Here is a 17,609-nt window from a genome sequence, read left to right as displayed (position 1 = left end):
AACTGGGAAAAACTTGAACCTTCTTGCCTTGAACTGGAATCATATTTCACCGAAAGTATTTTAAGCTATTTTTCTCCTCAATTTCTAAGTCATTAGGACTCATCATTTGTCATTCATCAACTCATGATTAATTAATAAAATTGCATAAGAATTACCAGACTGCACGATGATACAGATCATGGCATGGCTGATCATTTTACATGGTATTCCAAACAAATACTCTTCTCTAACATTAGATGTAGTGGTGATGTTGTTGTCAGTAATGATGCTCTGTGATTTATCACTACCCACTGGTGACAGTGAATGGATGCTTTCTGAAGAATTCCTGCAAACGACTTTAGGAGTTGTTGACAGATGCTGTTTTTGATGAGAAACAGAAGGAATAGGTAAGAAATAACAAGTACCTTGTGTTTGTACTATATCTGATGATGATACCCTCCAAAAAGTTGAAGATTCCTGACAGAATGCTACATAACTGTATTCATATTATCATGGCTAGCCTTCGCAAACGAAGATTTGGGAAGGCTCTATCCACATTTGCTACAGGCACGCTGGTGGCTTATGAGGCCAATACGTGACAGACATATCCAATTGCAAAAGGCACAGCAGAAAGACTCCTTAGATGGTGTATTCTGCAAGACACGGTTCTTTCTGTGTTGCCTTTTTTCCTCAAGGGTGATCCTGCGTGTGTTCTCGAAGGAGACAGCTGCATTATAGATGGCGTGTCTCCAGGCCTCCCGATTTGAGGCCAGAGTAGACCAGTTATGGTGATCAATATGGCCAAGGCTAAGATGTTGTTTCAGGGAGTCCTTGTATCTTTTCTTCGGGGCTCCTCTCATGCGGCAGCCAGTGGCAAGTTCACCGTAAAGCAAGATCTTAGGGAGGCGGTGGTCCTTCATCCTTGAGATTCATATTATATATTATATATTCATGCTTAATAACTTAGGTACCATAAAATATATTTAAAACTAAAAAAAAAGAAATTGCATGGGAAAAAAGTCCTGGGTTCTCACTGTTCCCACAAATGGAGTACAAAATGAGGCTTTCTTCAGTGTGAGGAAAGAGACAAGCTGTTGCATAAATTCCACCAGGGGTGACCATGGTGCACATTTTTTATTGGAACTTGTAAAAACTGTGCCATAGGGGCATTTGGTCTGTGATGACTGGCTTTTGTGCCTTAACTGTTCAGCATTAATTGTTTGTATTTGGTTTGGGAAAGGTGCTGAATATTTGCAGGACTGTGAAAGTGGGTTATGAAATAGCTGGTATGGAACATCCTACCAGTACTACTTAATATGGAGTGATATTTTTGTTTTTTCTATTTCATTTCTTTTCTTCGTGCCAGCTGTCTAGCTTTTGTTTCCTTAGTGTGTTTATCTGGGCAAATCCAGACTGGAGTTTCCATGGTTATGTCATTAAGAATCTAATCCAGCACACCTTGTATGTGTGAGTAATGCTTATATGTATTAATGGGCTTGCTGGAAACACTGTTACTCGTGTTACTCATGTGAACAAATCTTGAGAGAGCAGATATAGACTTACTGTGGTGATACTCCAGATGTAGGTATAAACTCACCAAGAGACCAGATTTGCCACTTATTGTAAAGTATGAGGTGGTGGGAGGAGGGAGAAGTGTTGTGGATGCCCTGTCACTACCCATCAGTTCTTAAAACTGATTGCGACCATCTTCCTCTACCATCCTCAAGATAAATTTTTATTTTTCTTGGACAACTTAACTGGAAGGGGCTCCATAAGTGTCATTAATTGGGAGTGACAATTCCATGGTAAGAGCAGTAACATGATCCTGAATCACCTCCAGAGAAACTCTCCATTTTGGCTGTACCAAAAGACTTTCTAGTCCATGGCCTGGCAGTATTTGACTCTTTTTTGCTCTGTCCAGCCAGCATTCATCTACTCGGTATAGATGTGATGTGTTTATCTGAAACAGATGAATGGTTTCTCCCTTGTTAGATTGAAGAGAATTGGATACCTAGCTTTTTCAGATTGCTACTAATTTGGAAGATTTGCTCTGTTTGCTAGTATGTGGGATTGCTGGCTAGGAAAGGGCATGCATGAAAGCATCCTTTGATGCAGGAACCTGCCTGACTTGTTCTTGGCAGTGGAGACAGCCTGTGTGAAAACTTACTACCCAGCCAGTAGCTCCTGGGAAGACACTCCCCACAGTCTCCCAGAAGAGTGGGGACACAGCCTCCATACTTAGCACCAGGAGCTCAGTCTCTCTGTGGGGTCCTGTCTTTCTCTAACCCAGAATCCAGAGACAATGATGCAGTCCCTTAGGCTTCTGTTTTAAAGCACAAAAACCTTTGTGTAGGAGGTTATGGAAGAATGAAGAAATCTTTGAGCCAAGAGCTGAGATCACAATGTGTATTCAAAATAACAACAGAAAATGGCTGTCTCTAGGGGCAATGGTGCCTTAAAGATACTCTTGAGCAGTGTAATGTGGGAATCTGTTGGAATCATCTTTTGGCTACAAATGTGGAGAAACTTCTAAATGTCTTAATGGTTGGACATTTTTCTATTAATGTTGATTTCAGGCAGCTACTAATTAGTAACAAACACACAGAGGAATGAAGTAGACATGTTGTGAAAGCCCACACTACCTTGAGAGAGTATTTACCAGAACTTCTGCTGTGCTCTAGACTTAATTGTCAGTAAAAACAGAATTTGTAAACCCCTTCTATTATTGTAGTTTTATGCAATGACCTGTTTCATTTAGTTAGTCCCTGCTGGATCTGCACTTGTGTCACCTTCAGGTGTCACAAGCCAAGGCAGTGCTACAGGCCTGGGGCAGAATGACTTGAGAGATGCTCAGCAGAAAGGGATTTGTGGGTGCTGTTTGACAGCTGGCTGGCTATGTGCCCAGGTGGGCAAGAAGGCCAAAGCATTCTGTCCACTATAAAAAACAGGGTGGCCAACAGGACCAGGGAAGTGATTGTCTTCCTGTACTCATCACTGGGGAGGCTGAACCTCAAATCCTGTGTCCGGTTCTGGGCCCCTCACTACAAGAAAGACATTGAGCTGCTGGAGCAAGTCCAGAGAAGTGCAACAAAGGGTCTGGAGCACATGTCCTGTGATGAGTGTCTGAGGCAACTGGGGTTCTGTAGTCTGGAGAAGATGACCTTATTGATCCCTACAACTACATGAAAGAAGGTTGTAGCCAGAAAGGGGGTGGTCTCTTTTGCCATGTTTCAAGTGAAAGGGTGAAAGGAAATGGCCTAAAGTTGTACCAGGGAAGGTTCAGGTTAGATAGTAGAATTTTTTTTTTTTACTGAAAGAGTTGTTAGGCACTGGAATAAGTTGCCTAGGGAGGTGATGGATTCGCCATCTCTTGAAGTGTTCAGGAGGCATCTGGATGTGGCACTTAGGAATATGGTTTCAGGGTGATTATGGCGGTGCTGGGTTGATGGTTGAACTCAATGGCCTTGAAGGTCTTCCAACCTTGATGATTCTGTGCTTATATGTACTAACACTTCTCTCACCTCCTGTGTTCCTCTGCTCCTGAGTTCTGCTTTCTGTGACATGACAGCCTTGTCCTTGCAAACAAATTTAGGTCCTGTTATGGTAAGGGGATATCAAATCACAGAGAAGATTGAGAACAACATCACAAAAAATCCTTCATGGATCATATACTGTGATCTCAGAGATTCTCTGAAATCATCCTGTAAGGGGCTTGTCATTGTGGAAGTGGACATAGTCAAGGCTCTGTCTTAGTGTCCTTCCAAAATGGGTTGTTATGCTATGCTTTCCTAAATCAGAACATCTCCCCAGACCTTCACTTGTTAAGGTGCAACTCTCTGTGTGCTCTGTTTGAGTAGTTTTATGTAGTATTAGTAGTTTTATCTCTGTGTGATTCATGTATACACCTTTCAAAAATTCATTGAATGTATTGTATGAAGGAGAAATCTGTCATTTTCATTCTTGGTTTCAAGAGTACAGGATGTCATTAATGGGAAACTTTGTAGAGGGGAGTTAATATCCGTGTGGAGTGAGGCAGTACAGACTCTCCCACTCCCAGTGCTCTGCACAGAATACAGGAAAGGAGCACCTGCTGGCTTTTGGTGTTTCCCAGGAGATGCTGGTGGCAGCAACTGACTTCTATGGAAAAATGAACTGGAAGATGTACACGATATATCAGTAGCATAACTTACCAGACCCTTTTGATTCAATATGTACTAGCATAAGCATGAGTCATTCAAAGTTCTTCATGTAAGTAAATGAAAGGGCAAAATAAGCTGGCAGATTTTTATACAAAATAAAAATATATAAAAGCAGACATTAGGAAGACTTTCAAATCAAAGGGTAAAAATTATGTCAAGCAGCAAATAATTCATTGGAAGGCAGAATTGTCTGTGTGAGTTCACAGCCTATTTAATTTAGTTAGTCCCTGCTTATACATACTAATCTTATTAATTAATTAAATTTATTAATTCCTTTAGACAATACAGACTAAGTAAGGATTATGAAAGACTGTCAGAGTTTGTGTCGTTTTCTTAATTTAGAGTGTGTGGTGAAGGGAAATGAGTGAAATATACATGTGGGACCATCAAGGCTGCCTGATTGTTAGGGCGGATGCAAGTTTTGAGTAGAAAGCTCAATAACTTTTTTTCAATACAACTATGTCCGAAAATGGTCACAATAGCTTAACAATGCTTAAAATTTTGCCTGGATGGACCTTTGACTGGTGGACCTATTTTGCTCCACTGTATCTCTTACTCCACTGTATCTTTCCCTCCTGCCCTTCTTATTTCCATGGCATATAAATTTATGAAAGAACTTGGATCTTAGTGATCCAGGTCTTAGTAAGCATCATTACATTAAAAGAAACTTTTGGATAATCATCTGAAAATATTCTTCAGTTGATATATATATGTGTATATATACACACATACCTATCTATGTATATATATCTGTAGATAGATAGACATATTACCTGCAACAGACAATGCAGTCTGGTGTGTCATTTAAATACAACATAAAATGTTTGTGAGACAGGAGCAGATCCAAAAGTAATTCCATGGAAATTAATGCAGGAAATCTAGATTTCTGCTTTCCTGTGTATTATATTGCAATAACAGTTGCTTATAAATTTATTTGATAGCTATAAAACTTGTGACTAATTCTGACTTGATAATTTTATAAAAAAGTTTAAATAAAACTGAAGGTTGGTGAGAGGTACTGCAGAAAAATTTAGCAGCTCTTTTTAGCACAAGTATGGCTTGGTGAAAACAGGAAGCATTTTCAGAATAGGTTGTGCACAGGAAAATAGAATGTTGAGAGATGACAAAGAGGACATAGATTGGACTGAAAAATAACAGTAGCATAAGAACAGTGGTACATGGGCTTGGTGAAAAAATGGGGTAAAGATAAATGTTTGGTTTGAATATCTCACGTGAGTTTGTTTGGTTTATTTTTGTTTTTATTTTTTTCATTCTCTTTGGAGTCCACTTTAACTTTTGCAGATTTACTATAGAAAGCTGACAAGTATTCAAAAAAATGATCTGTTGTTACCCAAATGGAAAACTTCACTTGTAAATATTGACAAAGAATACTTCCAAGGAAAGTATAGTTATACTTTCCTTATACTGTGCTCTTATGACAGGCTTTATGAATTGTACATTGGGTGACTTGTCACTGGAACCCATGTTTTGAGGAACAGAACCAAAATGAAAAATCAGGAGCAAAGCACGGGAGGGATGTTTAAGTAATATGAATGAAAGACAAACCAGATAATTTTTTAAAATTATTTGTGAGGTCCTGACCAGTTTGCTGATAGAATCCATTTAATCTGTGACAATGCCTATGAGATAAACACAACACAGTTTTGTAGGTAGGGACTGTGAGCAATTTAATCAACTCTAACTATTTCCTTTTCTCTCATGCCAGGAAAAATTATGGCATACTTGACATATAAAAGAAAGGTGTATTTTTGTTTGGGGTATTTATATACTCTTTCTTAGATCTTAGAATAGATGGTTTTCTTAGTAGCAAAAACTATTTAGAGTCCCATCTCTGGCTTTCGTACTATGAGCGCTGGAACAAGTACTTTAAAGCAACGGTGGTCTCTTGAATCTATAGGACTTCAGGACAGCTACTTTTAAGTCTTTTTGTTAGATCAGTGTTGGGGATGGTTTACATAGTTTGTCTTCGTGCAAATACAGTGAGCACACTCGGGGCTTCAAGAGACAAAATTCTTTACTGTATTTTGGTCATGGAGTGATGATCTGGAGAAGAAGACATGTGTAGGTCAAGTAAGGATCCAAATGGATGAAGTGGTTGAAATGCACTGCATCTGCCCACAGGCGAAAGAATGGGGGACAAGATCCCCGTAAAATGACAAACAGAAAACTGTTGGTACGTGCTGGCTGTTGAGATGCATTCTGCTAGGTCCTGACCAGCTGCACTTACTGACAGTCCATGCTGCCTGTTCTGCCACTAGATCAATGGTATGCCCCTCTCTCTTGTTTTGTTTCGTTTGAGGTTTTTTTTTAGTGGACCTGGTACTAGTACTCCATCCCACTCATTTTGTTAGGTCTGTCTGGCACCATAGTCTGCTCTGAGTTGAAAGACCAGAACTGTTGAATTTTTTCCTATTAGTTTTTATAGCTCACTTCTATCTTTCCATAATTTTTTTAAGATGTCTGCTAGATGAAGTATGCTTTTAAAGTTGCCTGGCCTGAATTCTAGAAATATTTGGAAAGGATTACAAGATACTAAAATGTGTCTATAACTTAGAACATGCTAAAGATTGTATTTAAATTTATGAGGTTTTAAATTTTTAAAGTGCTGGTTTTTGGTAGTGCTTTTTTGTATTACTGCTTAGAAACAGGTAATTCAGTGAATGTATTAGTAGGAAGATCTGTTGCCTCACATTTTTTAAATAGCAATTGACCATGAAACTTTAGAACAGCAATATTACAGAGATGAGAGAAAAGAAGAATGACCAACTTTCAGGTTTTTTATGATGTAATTTCAGGAAAGTTCACATATACACCTACTTCCTGAATAGCATCACATTTTATGTGCATTTTCTTCACATTAATTGTGCAATATATACCTTATTGTGCATTTTTCTTCTTAAACTCTGATAATAGAAGAAGCTTCTTTTACTTTTGAAAAATTAAATAGCATATGGAGGAATATGAAGACCTGTGAAAGCCTGAAATGTCTTAATTAGAGCCTTTTTTGCTGAATGGAAGAACCCTGTTAGCATAAATCCTAAACTTTTTATGTTCATTAAGTTAGACATAAAGGTTTAGCAAACAAATGTTACTTGTTAGTCATATTCTCTCTATTGTAAGTTGTCTGGTTTGTTCAAGTTTTATTTTTTGAGCCAGGATGATTTACATATTTTTTCTTTTTAAATCAAGCTTTCTTTAAGTTAGTGTTAAGTGTAAGTGAAGCCTAGTTATTCTTAAAATAATGTCTGTAATGATATCTGTGCCAGAGTAAGGCAAGCATGCCATGATAAATCTTCTGAAAGTGCAGAAACAAATATAAATTAACAAAAATAAAGTCAAATTGAAATAGTTTGCATGCAGTAAAATGACAAGATTTAATTTTAGTATGACTTAATTGGGCTAAATGATAACAGATCATGTGACTAGTATTTTAAAAAAACCCCACCAGGTACTCACTGCAAATTCTCTACCAGTCAGTCAGGTAGTAAGGCATACAGTGAAAATTTGACTTAAATGCTGTCTTTGTCATAAGGTGGATTTATTTCAAATTAGGACAAAATGACGTCACTGATATTAAAATTGTTAAAAAAGATTTAAAAAAAAAATTAATCAAATAAATAGAGAAGAGAGAGGAAACTGATTTCCCAGAGATATTTACACTAGGTGAACCATTTTGACTGCAAGGCAAAGTGCTTCAGGACTCCACCTTAGCTTCCTTTTCCTTATTACATGCCAAAATCCAAACTAATTCTCAATTGTGCACAGATTTCATTCCCTAGCTACCTACAGCTGTTGACTGTAAGGCACTGAGGCTGCTGGCTGCAGTAATTTGTTGTGTGACCACAGTGAGCAGTGGCTGCTCAGGCTCCCATCTCACTCAGAACACCCCAGCTGATAAGACAGCTGCCAAATAACCTCCTGTGTACTTTGGACAGAAAGAAATCTCAATCTGAAAGTGTTTCTCAGTGCTTCATTTTTGTTTGTCTTGTCACTACAGCAACAGCAAGTTGTATTTTTATGGTTCTGTTATATATATCTCCTTTTTCTGTTGATGACCTCAATGTTGTAAAGTTTTGGTTGCAGACTGGTATAATGAAACACAATGCCCTGCTTCATTGAAAATGAAGTATTTTCTTGACATTAAAATGCAATAATTTTATGTGGGCTAAGATAAAAAAAAAGCTCTCTATGGGAGAGAAAAGGAGAATGGAGAAATGTGTTTGGATTTGCATCTCAGGTCTGCTGACTTTATCTCAGACACAACATTCTTAAAGATATCTCTTGTCAGGAATTAAAAAATAATCAGGTTTTTAAAATATTTTAAGCAGAGCGAATAGCTAGTCTTCAACTTATTTCTTTTCTGAAATATCAGATTGTGTTTGCAGAAATGATATTTTACTGCTAACAAGTTTAGAAGTTCCTCACTAGCCAGTTTACCAGTTTACTTTGTCAGGTGGAGAGTTGTGGTGGTATATCCCTCACTGATTGATAAAAACTCTGTTACTGCAGATCTATGGAAATGAGAACCCTATTTAGCTAGAGCCCTGTTCTGTATGAAAGCCTGGATGATAAAAAGGCTTCCTTTTCAGCTACTGTAATGAGCATCTTTATTTTCACATAAAACACAAACATGAAACTGAAATAAACTGACAGAAGAATGAGCACTTAAGTGCCATACTACAGACTGTAGAATTAAAGCAAAAAGGAAATTGGGTAGATGAACTAAACTAAATTAATAATGTCAGGGATTTCTGCAGGATGCAGTCAAAAGCTTTGTATGTGAAATAAACACTTAAAATCAATACAAAGGACACCATCCTGGATACCATGGGGGCATCTCATTTCTTCTGGCCTTCCGTGACAATAATTTGTGTGGGTGAAGAGCTATGAGGGAAAATCGCTCCAGCTGGAAGTGAGGGGGCTGCACAAAGGGCAAGGCTGTTTTAATACTGGTGTTTCAGTTGCACTATTGTATGAAGTACAATACTGCTTTGCACAGGGAAATATGGTGAAAATCTCAAAAATTAGTGCCACATTAGTCTGAATCAGATTCTCTCCTAATATGTGCACATTGATTTCTGTGATTGACAACAGCAACCCCTTATTTTCTTCCTTTGCACAGACATGCAAACTGTATGGTGATGGGCAGGATATAGTCAGGGTATTTAGCATCAGTTTTTAGTGTATCAGCACAGCAACCCTGAAACGTATCTGCAGCTTCATGTGAAAACCATACAAATAAATAAGACACAGTCAGTAGCCCCTGCTGTGGAAGGTTTGGCCTGTATATTACAAGCAATTTCACTCCTGTTAAACAGAGAGTGCATGTCACACATTAGATGATTTAGTCTATAATTTAATTCCTGTAACAGAGCCAAGTCAATAAAAATACGCTGCTGGTGCTGGAAATTAAGCTATTCAAGCGACCAGTGTCTAATGCCGATGCAGTGCTGCTGCGCAAAGGCCTGATCTTGGTGGTTTAAGTTAATACATCTGTAACTGCGGTGTTAACAGGCTAACTACAGTGCTACTGTCAATGTGTAATGGCTAAACATGGAGCTATTGTTAGCTCTGTTATTTCACACTTTGTTGTAGCAGCTGTTTCCAAATAGTCAAATAGGCTAAGACTAAATGTTGTACTCAGTCTTGTGATTTATGGCCATTTTTTACATGTTTTTGTGGAACTTAGACAAAATTATTTCAAGGTCATCATGGCTTCATGAACTACTTAAAAAAAAAAAACAACAGCTGGGCTTTTGAGGTAGATAACGAGGTCTACAGAGTGGGCTGTAAAGTACTGTTGCCCTTTTCCAGAAAACCTCTTGACACAAAAAGAGCAGAACAACTTCTGCTGAGCTTACCTTTTTGTTCAGAGCATTGACACACTGTAAGCACTGCACCACAACAATCCTACGGGAATATCTTCCCTTTCTGCAGAAGAATAGAGCACAAAAAGCAGCTCCACAGTTTGGAGTGGTTTAATGCCACGGATGCTTGACAGTTGGGTGTTGTGCAAGAGAACAATGTAGGAATGCTGTGGTGAAACAGATTGAACACGCAGTGGCTTCTGCCCTTCAGGTTAAAGACATTTCTCCAGGGAAAGTTCACCAGGGTTTAATTCCCACTTGTGAGCATGGGCAATCTGTATGAAAATCTTCCTATGAATGGGACTAATTTCCATTCCAAATGAAGGCAGAATTATTAGCATGTGGTTAATAGATTTTCTCTTTTTATAAATGCCAATGTTGATTTATTGGGAGAAGAAGAATGGCAGAAGAGCATCTTTTACCTTGTTTTTCCGATAGATTTCCCCTGACTAAATCCTGGTATTTAATAAGAATACAATGTATTTTCCAGACTGTTTCAGTTGTGTGGTGAAGTTAAAAGCTTTTCAATTTTTTCGAATGTTTCTTCTTTACAACCTTTGTTTCCCTTTTTGAGGGCATCAGGGATTGCTTTTAAAATATAATAGAAATGAAGTTTGAAAATATTGATCCTTCACAGCCCTGTACCATAACTTTTGAATGAAGAGGCATTTGAGAAGAAGTGTAACTGGTATTCAGCACAGACTGCAGGATTAGGAAATTTCAACAGGCCTAAAGACATGGTTTAAATTCTCCCCGAATAGTAAAAACATAATGTAATATAAAAGTCTATTTTCTGCCACTGTCAGACAGATTCAGGAGCTACACTCAAGATGAATTGATGCATTATCCTGTTACAATTGTGAGCACACTCTCTGTGTCCCATTTTCTGTATGATGAACTACAGAATGGGTGTTTCTGAAGCACCTTTAGCTTTTTGACATAATGAAATAGGAACTTTAGGACTTTGATCTTAGTTTTTCAAATTTCCGTCTTATTGCTTTGGGCTGACAGCCAGTGTAGTGACAGCATTTCTGCTTTGTGTATGTACATTGTAAAGTACTAAATATACCCTCTCACTTTCTTTAATATCTCACAATCTCTAAACAAGGCACAAACTGTTCCATAACAACTCTTAAACATTGGTGTTTGGCACAGAAGAGAAATACACAATACCTCTCTTCAATGACTGAAAAAACATTGAGTCAAAGTGAATCATTCATTCCCCACTGAGTATAAGGTAACATAAACACATGTACATTGTACATACTCAAACCAGCTTGATAGAAACCTCCCTTCTTCTGTGACTAGAGCAGGACTCTTAACAGCAGTACAGCAGCAACAGATTGTGGTGAAATATGCTTCAACAATCTCTTTTCTTCCCAGCCTTCCTTTTCCATTTAAGTCATGACAAAAGACTGCAAACAGGGATCTTCTCTGCTTCAGTTGCTATAAGAGGAATAACCTTATTCTCCTGATAGTGGCAAGACCACGTGTTTAATCTTCCAGGATGGTGTAGATATTTCTAAAGGTATCTGTCTCCCTGATGATGGTGTGGGAACCTATCAGATGAAGAAGGTTTTCAATATAGATGGAAAATTTATTTTAGCCTTTTGGTTATGCTGTGCTATTACTGAACATTTGTGTGACCAGTGGGCATGCAGGTGACAGCATTCATTACTGGCAGCAGCAGTAGGAGTTTAAGAAGGGTCCTGAATTTGGTGCAGGGTCTAAAACGAAAGTTCTCATCTCAGATGCTTTTGCCAACAGCGCACGTGCAAGGATTTTTAATTTTCCATTCCTCCAGACATAAAAGCATGACTGACCTGAGTAAAGAAGATGTTTTGTTAGCAATAGGGATATTTCTTTGCCGTCATCAGCGCTGTGTCACTGTACTGTTTCTTTGGAGGAATATTTCTCTTTCTACTAGAATCTTACCAGCAATCAGAATTACTGCAAAAGGGAGCAGAAAGTTGCAAATGCTGCCTGAGAAATTGCACAGAAGTTGTGTTTTTTCTGCAATATAGCTCTGCAAAGCAGAAATAGGTTCTCCCAAGAAGAGCTTTACCCAGTAGTCATTAGTTATAAAGCCATTAGCATTTCTACTCCATTTAAAGCTGGTTTGTATCTTTCTAAATTACACAGGAATTTTCAGTGGCCCTCAAAATGTGAATATTGATGTTGCCAATAACACCTCAGTACATATTCTTCAAAGATGGCAAGTCAATGTATTCCCGAAAAAGAAGGGAGAAAGGCTGGAGGGGGGGGGAAAGGAATATGGGAGCACTGAGGCTTCTTCACAGGGTGCTAAGGATTGTGAAGGGTGTCGTGGGTTTACTCTGGCCAGATTTCAAACCTAACAAAATTGCTAAAAGTTGGGAGAGGTCACACAGGCAAGATAGACTCGACATGAGGATAATATTAAAATGTATTGCTAACAGGATAGAAACTAAAGAGTAATAAAATAAACAGTCTTAAACACACTTTCTGACCACCCCTTCGCCCCCTTCATCAGTGCAGGAGAAGTCCCTTCTTTACTCTCACTTGAAGGTCTCTCTTCTATGGGATGAGGGGGTTCTCTGCACCCCAATGGTCCTTCATGTACTGCAGGAGGACAACCTGCCTCACCATGGTCTTCACCATAGATTACAAGGGAGCCAAAGCTCTGAGTCCTTCCCCTGCTCTGTGGGGTCCCTCCCACAGAAATAAATTCTCAGGGGACCCCTCCAAGTTGAGTCCACCCCTCCCCTGGGCTGCAGGTTCTGGGGTGCAGCTCAGTCTCTATACCTCGATGGTTTTTAATGGATTATAGTTTCTTACAGAGGGCTTTTCTTGGTCTAGGTGACTGCTATGCAACAGTCAGGAGGAAGGGGGATGTGTAACTTCAGATACAGTCCTGTGGCTGAAAAAGGAAGGTCAGTATGCAATGTGCTCAGGGGCACCTGGTCTGCTGACAGTGAATCCTGAAGAAGCTAAGATTTGTGTTTGACCTGAAATACTGAGTCTATATTTGGTGTGTGTGGCTTTCCGTAGCAATACAAAGAAATTCTGCAAGGAACCAGGACTGTTCAGAAGGCTCAGGTGTGAGCACTGAGCTCTAATACACAGGATGAAGGGTGTTCCAAATCAAATGCAGCCACAAACACAACACATGGCCCACATCTCTTCAGCAGCTTCTGGTACTGTTTCACTTGGAAGAGTCTCACTGAAAGAGAAGTGCTGTTGAGTTCATAAGACTTCTAATAAAACTGAAGGCTTGTGTTTGACCTCAGATGACTCTTCCATCATCTAGTAGTAAATTAGGTTTAATTCATGTCATCCAATGTACAGTCTAAAAGTCTGAGTAGCCTTCATGTGATTACTTTCAGCTGCACCTGAGCACTCACCTGTGTTTTCAGTTGTCCTGATGTGGCTCTGAGTTGGGAATCGAATTATGTTTTGCAGATTATCCCCCCCTACAATGCTGGTGAAGACTGAAAGAGCTAGAACATGCTTTACAGAAGTGAATAGTGCTTTTCTTCCGCTACTCTTACCCTCTAACAGCAATGTCATTCGTGACTACAGATGAATCCTCTGAGCGCATCCCCTTAAGTATAGTAAAAGTAACAGTTTCACTCCACTGTTATCTAAACAGCAAATTAATCATGGCTTTTACCTTATATGACCTGACTTCAGTGAATTTTGACTGTACGACTTCCCTTCATTAGTAAATAGCTACCTGGTGTTGTTTTTTGAGCTCAAATCCCAGAGAGCATATTTACTTAATAATAGATGATCTGTGCAGCAGCATATGGGCAGGTCATTAAAAGGGGCTCACAATATCTGATTAGGACTAAGTCACTGTTTGCCTTTCCACACAGTGAATTAAGGCTTGGCTCGCAACTCTGCTTTCATGCTCCCCTGGGAGCTTCAGTTCAAAACCAGGCCAAAACTTTAACTGACCCGAGATGACCATTTTTGGCAAATTCTGCCCCTTAGCCCTCAAAAGACTGTCCCTTCCCAAGTAACCTTGGACCTTAGCTAGCTGCCTGAGGAGCACATGGGGGGCTGTTTTTCTTCTGCAGGTCCTGCAGAGCAACCTGCTCGATGTCTATTTGACCATGGACAAACCTGCTGACTTCAGAGTCAGGGAGGGAGGAAAGGGAGGGCATGGTGTTTGGGTGCCCTGAGCAGAATGAAAGGCTACTCCCTGGTATTGATATACACTATATCTAGCTTTTCTTGCTTTCTTGGGAAAAGAAAGCTAGAGAAAAGAAATTTTAATAAGCCCTTATCACCATGTACCAGTATTTAAAGGATGGCTACAAAGATGATGGAGATTCCCTTTTTACAAAGAGTCACATAGAAAAGATGAGGGGCAATGGGTACAAGTTTCTTTTGGGGTGATTCTTATCAGACACAAGAGAAAATTTTTTCACGGTGATAACAATCAACTATTGGAATAATCTCCCCAGGGAAGTGGTGGATTCTCCAACACTGAACACTTTTGAGATTCATCTAGACAGAGTGCTGGGCCATATTGTCTGAACTATGCTTTTGCCAAGTAAGGTTGCACCAGATGATCCTAGAGATTCTCCTCCAAGTTGGTATTCTGTGATTCTATCATAGTGAAAAATGTTCTTTTAAAGTGTTTCTTTCTAACGGTCTTGTTGGCATTTCCTGGACAAACATGATTCAGAAATATTTCATTGGGCCACTGCCAAAGAGTGTTTTGATTTTATTTTGTACAAATTGTCGGTCTTCCACTGGTTGTGGTATTTTTCATCCCATGTAACCATGGCACTTGATAGAACCCTGCTTTCCTGGAGTTAGCTAACATCTACCAGCCACTGGGAAGCAGCTAATTAATTCCTTATTTTGCTCTGCTTTTGTGCATAGTTTTTTCTTCATGACCCTCTCTAGGCCTGTTCTAAGAGATCAGCATCAGTGTCATGTACTGAGGGCTCCAAAGCTGGATGCAGCACTCCAGGTGGGGTCTCACCAGAACAGAGTAGAGGGGCAGAATCATCTCCCTCAACCTGCTGGCCATGCTGCTTGTGATGCAGCCCAGAATGCAGTTGGGTTTCTGGGCTGCAAACACACATTGCCAGGCCACATCTGGGTCTTTGTCTCCCAATATCCCTAACCCCTTCTCAGGGCTGCTCTTGATCCATTCTCTACCCAGCCTGTACTTATGCACTTGGGATTGTCATGACCCAGGTACAGTACCTTGCACTTGTCTTTGTTGAATTTCATGAGGTTTGCACAGGCCCACCTCTCAAGCATGACAAGGTCACTATTCTGAATGGCACCCCTTCCCTCCAGTGAGTCTACTGCACTGCTCAGGTTGGTGTCACCTGGAAGCTGCTGAGAGTGCATTTGATCCCACTGTCTGTGTTGTTGATGTAGATATTAAATACAATTTGTCCTGGTCCAGACCCTTGAGGTCTGGCAGTAACCATTTGTTACCTGGTACATCGAGCCATATGAGGACTGCAACTCTTTAAATCAACTCTTCAGATGGGGCCCTCCAGCCAACTCTTTGGCCATCTAGCAGTCCATTCATCAAACTCACATCTTTTCAATTTAGTAGCAAGAATACTGTGGAGGACTTCCTACCAAAGGCCTTAGTGAAAACACTATAAAAATATACACTTACATAGATTAGTGGCAGGGGCAAAGATTTTTCTGTACGACCCTGCTTGGTGTACAGAAGGTACTTGGAGATACTTAATACTTACTGATACCCTTCTCAATCCTAGTTATTAGTAATTGTCTAGTGATTAGATTTATCAATAAACAGGGAGTGAGGAAAAGACAAACTCTGTTTTTCTGGAACAGTTATCCTGTTCTGCTAACTAAAAATTCTGGTAAATTATTTTCCTACCTAGAAACAGAGTTACAAAAGAACAGCACATGCAGTTTCTACACATAAAAGTTTCTGAACATCACGTTGTGATTCAGAACTTGCTTCTGTTAGTGTTTTCTTAATGCAGATGGTGATGGACAGTTCCTTTTCTCTACAGAGCACCATATTTATATGAGGGGATTCCTAAGCTTTGATTGACATACTGTCACTGTTTGTTAGTATATGGTCTAAATATAGCATACAGTTAGATGAATCAGGGATAGAAGAGCTCAGAATACAGTATACTGATGGCAAGTTGGTTAGCTTTCAGGATGGCCTGGCCCAGAGGCTACTAGAAGTCTATGTTTTCTGCTGTTTTAATTCAGATTAATAGACTCCATTGAACTACTCCTCTGTGACTGGCTTCTATTCTACCTTCTGAACCATACTGAAACAATGCTGTAAAAATGCTGTCTTCAGAATTATTCTTCTAGGTTACTGTTGCAATTCTGAACTAAATCTGTGTTTCAGAGAGATCCTTTCTAGACAATGATCTTTTATTTTATCTTTGTAACCTGTTTTGGGGTGGATAAGCAAGAGCCTTCCTCATGGACAAAACTTGTTTCCAATACACTTAGTGATAGCATCATAGCATGCTATGGTATGAAAATACATTGTGAAAACACACTAAGGATTCATGTTTGAACTGGTTCAGTAGACATGTGAATCCTGGAAAGCTTTTCTTGTACAGTCTGTGAGCAAGTTGGTACAGCTTTACTCAAAACACATTGCAACTTGCTCATTACTGTGTCTCAGTTCCTCAAAGCAGAAGCTTCTGGCAGGTTGAACAGCACTGGCAATGGAGACCAGCTCACAGAGCAGTCATAAATCACCTAAACAGTTCCAGGTTATTTGTGCATGCATAGACTCCGATAGATCTGGGGAGAACCCTTTGCCAATTGACCCAGCCAACTGTGAAATAGTCTGTCCCCCATTTAAAGAATCTGTGAGATGTTCTCTGCTTCATCTAGGAAAGAAGAAATTCTAGGTGTACTTCTAGGATGGGGCATAGCTCAGACAAGCCCATAATCCACAACAAAACCACAAAGGGCAGATGTATAAGAGTTTTGCTCTAAAGAGCCAACTTTGGAAGCTCAGTGGGTTTGAGTTGGATAAGGGAAGTACTATGCATGTATCCTTGAGCTATTTAATTTGAATACCTGAACTTAAACAAACAAAACCCTTTGGGATACTAATATTAACTTGAATTGACTTGAAATAACCTGTGTATGTTTTTAATGCACTTTTTTCCATGTCTAGAATGCTAACTTGTCAGGAGACCAATTAAACAGCAAAGCCAGATGTTTCTTCTGGGCTTGTGGTGAGCAGAATAATTAGACTGAGAGATCAAACAGATATTTAAATTTAGACTTTTCATATATTACCTTATATCAATGGGTGTCTCCACTAATAGTCCTATGTCTTTTACATTCCGCTCACAGCAGACTGTATTTTTTTTAAGTTAATCAAACCAACATCGTAATCTAGGTAGAGTTAAGGTGGAATGCATATTCTTTCAGTTAGCACATGATAAAAGATGACTACTATTTACTGGAGATAATCCAACAAACAAGGCATTAAATATGCAAGTAGTTGTACTTGTTCCAGTGGGATTAATTGTGTGCCTAAAGAGAGAAGCTGACGTGAATGGCCTAGGGC

This window comes from Pseudopipra pipra, chromosome Z, assembly GCF_036250125.1.
Source record: "Pseudopipra pipra isolate bDixPip1 chromosome Z, bDixPip1.hap1, whole genome shotgun sequence".
NCBI lineage: Eukaryota > Metazoa > Chordata > Aves > Passeriformes > Pipridae > Pseudopipra > Pseudopipra pipra.
The sequence above is the reverse complement of the archived record's forward strand: the minus strand, read 5'-3'. Positions refer to the sequence as shown.